Source organism: Galeopterus variegatus, unplaced genomic scaffold (genome assembly GCF_000696425.1).
Source record: "Galeopterus variegatus unplaced genomic scaffold, G_variegatus-3.0.2 Scaffold2766, whole genome shotgun sequence".
NCBI classification, from domain to species: Eukaryota; Metazoa; Chordata; class Mammalia; order Dermoptera; family Cynocephalidae; genus Galeopterus; species Galeopterus variegatus.
The window spans coordinates 411,174-417,357 of record NW_007728877.1 but is presented as its reverse complement, the minus strand read 5'-3'; the positions used below and the strand labels follow the sequence as shown (position 1 = coordinate 417,357).

The window sequence follows — 6,184 nt, the reverse complement described above, 5'->3', positions numbered from 1 at the left end:
ACTGGAATACAACACAGAGAGATTATACAGTAAAATGCTTTTGCAAACTAGGATTTAAAGATCTGGAAAACCTTATTATTTTTCTCAGTCAAAATGTAAATGGATAAATTCCTATGCTTTACATTGTAAACATGAATTGTGAAATGTTTCTCTGCAGAATAAAAGCATACACAAACATAAAATGCCACTGATGTATAATACTCTAAAAAGTCCACTGATTTTAGAACACTTGACTGAAGTGGACTGGAAAACCTTATTATTTTTCTCAGTCAAAATGTAAATGGATAAATTTCTATGCTTTACATTGTAAACATGAATTGTGAAATGTTTCTCTGCAGAATAAAAGCATACACAAACATAAAATGCCACTGATGTATAATACTCTAAAAAGTCCACTGATTTTAGAACACTTGACTGAAGTGGATACTTTAAAAAATAAAAATATTTATCACACTATACTCCATAAATATATACAATCATCATGTGTCAATTAAAAAAATAAATTAAAAAAGATTTTTTTTTTCAGATGCAGAAGTAGAATAGAGGTTACCAGAAGCAGGGTGTGGGGGATTGAGGGTGAGGAATAATAAGAGGTTGGTGCTTAACGGATACAGAGGATCATGAAAAGGTTTTGGAAATAAACAGAGGTAGTAGTCACACAGCATTGTGAATGCAATTAATTCCACACAGTTGTATATTTGAAAATGCTTAAAATGGCAGCCCTTATAATATATATGTTTTACCACAATAAAAACAAATGGAAATAAAACCCTTAGTGTTTAGTCCACCCCTTTCCTGTGTACAGCTATGTCTGTGCTCAAGAAGGCATGAGTACTGTGCACTTTCATTTCTCTTTTAAATTGTTCAGTGACATCTACTGAGAGACTACTGTATACCAAGCATAAGAGCGAAAAGATAATATGGCACAAAAAGTTCACAGAAGTAGAAAAATTAATATGAAGACATTAACTATAATAAAACATGGTGATAACAGTGACAGATATATATACAGTGCAGTATTAAAGAACTGACTGTGCCTTATCTAGTGCCAGTTTTCCAAGGAAAGTTGAAGATGCTAATCTTTACACATTTCAGCACATACAAATACATATGCACAGTGTTTATTTTCAATTGAAGAACTACTTCCCAATAACAAATACCTTATTACAAATGCCACTTTTATTTCTGTGTGTCCTGCATCCCTCCTAAGCAGATTCTACCTTGTTCTACTTTTTCAGTCTCTAGCTCTTCCTATCTGTCAATAGTTTAAAAATATAAAAATAACACTTGTGTATCTGTGAGTATATAAGAATGCAACTGTTTTTGTCCTATATTTAACTTTACTTACTTATGCAAACTTATTATATTGGTAATCTTGTACTTCTCTGCTAGTATGAAATGTCATATTAGTACAGATGTATAAAATACCTCTCACCTTTCCAGGAAGGCCAGAGTTTTCAGGCATATACATTTGTTACCACAACTATCCAAATTACTATCTGGCCAACAACGAGAAGGCAGCCAAGTATTGAACTGCACAGTGTACACCTCACCCTTCTCCTCGTACTGTACTAAATTTTCATGAATTGCCTTATTTCATGGGAAAAAACGTGGGTCATTTTATATTTTCTGAATGTTTTCAATTCTTTGACAGTCTTCTATTTTCAAACCATAATGTGGGAAGAAAGCAGAGACTTGAAAAGAATAGAGGGCTGAGGAAATGATGGGAAAGGATAATGTTGTCTTCAGTAGAGAAGTATGATACCAAGAGGTATTTAAACAGTTGAGTGTTTCATGCTTGACAAAGATACTGAATGGGAAGCAAAGGGGGAAAAAAAGAGGAAAGAAAGATAACAAGTTGACAGAATGCAAAGATGAGAAGAGAAAAAAAAAACAGAAACAACCATGAATTTGGTAACTGGTTATGATGACAGATTTCTTTATTCCTTCATTTGCTCTGGCCATGGCTAGTTGATAGACAGAATAAATCTTATGGCTGTGGTCCCTGGGGGACCTGTTGTTGTAGGGTTATATTTTCAGAGTTGTTTGATGTTTAGTTTACCTTATTTGAAGGGTCATTATTATTGCTATTTTTAATCTCCTGGAAAAACCTGGATGCTGTGGTCCCTGGGGGACCTGTTGTTGTAGGGTTATATTTTCAGAGTTGTTTGATGTTTGGTTTACCTTATTTGAAGGGTCATTATTATTGCTATTTTTAATCTCCTGGAAAAACCTGGATGATCTAGGTATCTATCAACTTAATCATTTTAAGAGAGAGCAGTGTCATTCCTGACCTCAATGTATTAACTCAATTTATTTTCTCCCTTATTTCTCTCCAATTGTCCATTGGCAGTTTCTCTCATGTGCTGCATCATGCAATATTTATTATTCTGTTTCTGTCTTCTTTACTCAGTGCTATAATTTTAAAGATCACACACTGTTGCTATAATGTTTGTCTAGTCCATTTCTTCTAATCACTGTAAAATCTTTCATGGTAGGTGACTACCACATTTTACCTAGCCATTTTGCAAATTGATGGACACCTGTGTCACCTGCAAAATTAAACTTCTATTTAGCAACATAAAGTTAATTTTGGACCTCCAAAACAGATCTTGCAGAGGCAACGAAGTGAGCAGATCTTTAGCTTCCTATAATGCACCTACACAAACCACAGTTAATTAAAGAAGGCATGGGGTAGATGCATATGGGCATTATTTATTGTATCTTAACAGCTCTGACAACTCTCTGCAAAGTTGAGTCCATTTTTAGAGTTCTTAACAAGCTCACAAACATCTTATCAATTTTTCAAGGACTTGAAGGCATGTTTGGAGTTGCTATCTATTGGCTATGTCTCCTTAGTATGTGCCTCTGTAGGAAGGAAAGTGATTTCCAGCAGTCTTTCTTTATTCATAGGCATAAGTACAGCCCAAATAAGTCTTGAACAAAAGGCCTAAGGTGGAGCTTTACTGAGCATGTTACTAATATATTAAAGAACTAGAGTATGGGTCAGCCAATTTATTTTGTAAAGGGACAGATAGTAAATATTTTAGGCTTTGTGGTTCACTCAGTCTATAGCAATTACAGTTATCCCTGCCACTGTAGAGCAGAAGCTGCCACAGACAATATGTAAACAAATGGGTGTGATGGTGTTTCAGTAAAATTTATTTACAGGAGCAGACAGTGAGCTGGATTTGGTTATGGAGCCATAGTTTGCTGATCCCTGGTCTAGAATATAATTTTTCCATACCGGGATTAAGTTATTTTGGAGAGTAGATACATCCCAAGATGGTTAACTGTGTGCTTGAGGTATTTTGAATCCTGTTTCTGCTTGAGATACATTGGAAGGTTTAGGCAGTGTCCCAGTGTGAACAACAGTATCAGATGGAGAGAGATGTTCATAACCTCTTCTTTACCAATAAGGGGAATATCTAACTGGGAGTGGCAAAAGAGAAAAAGCATTAATAATAATTCTATCCAGAAGAATGTTTTATTGTGCTGCAAATTATGTACTATATTTCTTGAAGTTGGCACTTCTGTGACAAAAGACCTAATGTTTTCTGACTGTTTTAGTCTGTTTTCTGTTGCTACAACGGAATTACCTGAGACTGGGTAATTTATAAAGGAATGAGGTTTATTTGGCTTACAATTCTGGGACAGCTGCATCTGGCACGGGCCTCAGGCTGCTTCTACTCATGGTGGAAAAGCGGCAGGCAGCTGGTGGGTACAAGCAGATCACATGGAGAGAGGAAGCAAGAGACAGAGAGAAGGTGCCAGGGTCTTTTTAGGCAACGAGCTCTCGCAGGAACTAATAGAGCAAGAACTCACTCATTAATCCTCCCTCCCCCAGGGAGAGCATTAATCCATTCATGAGGGATCCGCCCCCATGACTCAATCAGTTTCCAACACTGCCACATTGGAGATCAAATTTCCACATGAGTTTTGGAGGGGACAACACATCTAAACTCCATTATTCCACCCCTGGTCCCCCAAAACTCATGTCCTTCTCACATACAAAATACAATCATTCTATCCCAACAGTCCCAAAAGTTTTAGCTTGTTCCAGCACGAACTTAAAAGTCCAAAGTCCAAAGTCTCATCTGAGACCAAAAGCAAAAGTCCTTCCAGCTGTGAACCTGTGAAAACAAAACCAAATTTATCTACTGCCAAAATACAATGGTATAACAGACATTGTGTACATATTCCCATTCCAAATGGGAGGAATAGGCCAGAAGAAAGGAAAAACAGGCCCCAAACAAGTCCAAAACCAAGCAGGACAGACATTAAATCTTAAAGCTCCAAAATAATCTTCTTTGACTCCAACTCCTGCATCCTGGGCACACTGGGGCATCTGGCCCCCAAAGCATCAGGCAGCCTTGTTCCCACAGCTCTGCCAGGCACAGCCCAGAGGGCCATGCTAGTGCCTGTGGCTTTTCCAGGCCTGCATTGCACGTTACCAGTGACCCTGCAGTTCTGGGGTCCTGGCAGCAGCCCTGCTGCCTTGGCTCTACTAGACATTTCCCTGGTGGGGGCTCTCTGTGGGGGCTCCAACTCACTTTTCTGCTTGGTGTTGCTCTAGTAGATGTCCTCTCCAATGGCTCCACCCCTGTGGCAGGTCTCTCCTTGGGTCTCCAGGCTTTTCCATACATCCTCTGGAATCTGGTTGGAGGCTGCCACACCTCCAGTGCCCTCACATCCTGCCAGCCTGCAGACTTAACACAACATGGACACCACCGAGGTTTCGGGCCTCTACTCTCCAGGGCTGCTGCATGAACCACATTTGGGACTGCTCCAGGTGGAGCAGCTGGGATGCAGGGAGCAGGATCCTGAGGGCAGTTGTGCCCCAAGTCTGTCCTCCAGGATAACTCAGTCCTTCTAGGCCTCAGGGTCTGTGATGGGTGGGGCACCCTTCCATACTTCTCAAATGCCTTTAGGGCACTTTTTTCCATTGTCCTGGTTATTAGCATCTGGCTGCCTCATGGCCAAGATAATGTCTTTAGCAACCAGTCTATTTGCTTCACCCTTGCATTGTTCTCTGGCTCTCTGCTCTTTAGCACATGGCCAGGCTGCAAATATTCCAAAACTTTACTCCATGCATCCCTTTTAATTTCTGGCTTTACATCATGATTTTGCCGCCATAACTCAGCGTAGGCTCTTTAAAGCAACCATGCAGCTTCCTTAATGCTCTGCTGCTTAGAAATTTCTTCTGCCAAATGTTCTGTTTCACAACTCTTAAGTTCCAACTTCCACAAAGTCCAAGGACATAGACACAATGCAGCCAGGTTCCTTGCTATGGTATAGCAAGTGTTATCTTTTGTCCAATTCCCAATAAGTTCCTCATTGCTCTCTGAGACCTCATCCTTCATATGGGCTTTACTGTTCACGTTTATATCAGCATTCTACTCACCACCACATAAGTCTCTAAGACACTCCAAATTTTCCCTCATCTTTTTCTCTTCTTCTAAGTCCTCCAAACTCCTCCAACCNTTCCCAATAAGTTCCTCATTGCTCTCTGAGACCTCATCCTTCATATGGGCTTTACTGTTCACGTTTATATCAGCATTCTACTCACCACCACATAAGTCTCTAAGACACTCCAAATTTTCCCTCATCTTTTTCTCTTCTTCTAAGTCCTCCAAACTCCTCCAACCGTTGCCCATTACCCAATTCCAAAGATGTATCCACATTTTCAGGTATCTGTATAGCAACACCCCATTCCTCAGTACCAAAATATGTATTAGTCAGGGTTCTCCAGAGATGCAGAATCAATAAGATATGTTATTATGTAAGAGGGATTTATTAGGGGAATTAGTTCATGTGGCTATGAAGAAAATTCCTACAGTAGGACGTCTATAAACTGGATGCCGGTAGTATGGCTCAGTCCAAGTCCAAAGGCCTCAGAACCAGGGAAGCTGATGGTGTCCTTGGTGTAAGTTCTGGAACCCAAAAGCTGAAGAGTCTTGAGCTCTGATGTCCATGGACAGGGGAGAAGAGTGTATCCCAGCTCCAGCAGATTGAGAGAGAGAGCTTCACCTCTTTCCTCTGTCTTTTGTTTTCTCCGGACCCCCAGCAGATTGGATGGTTCCCACCCACACTGAGGGTGGGTCTTTCACACCCAGGCCACTCAGACTCTCATACTAATCTCTGCTGGAAACACCCTCATGGACACACTTGAAAAGATTGCTTT

At 40.0% G+C, this 6,184-nt stretch overlaps 1 pseudogene; it reads right to left on the bottom strand.

Annotated features, from left to right (window-relative positions):
* The window catches only part of LOC103598867, a 3,146-nt pseudogene extending 1,675 nt beyond the window's left edge, over positions 1-1,471 (bottom strand).
* Positions 1,472-6,184: the final 4,713 nt, after the last annotated feature.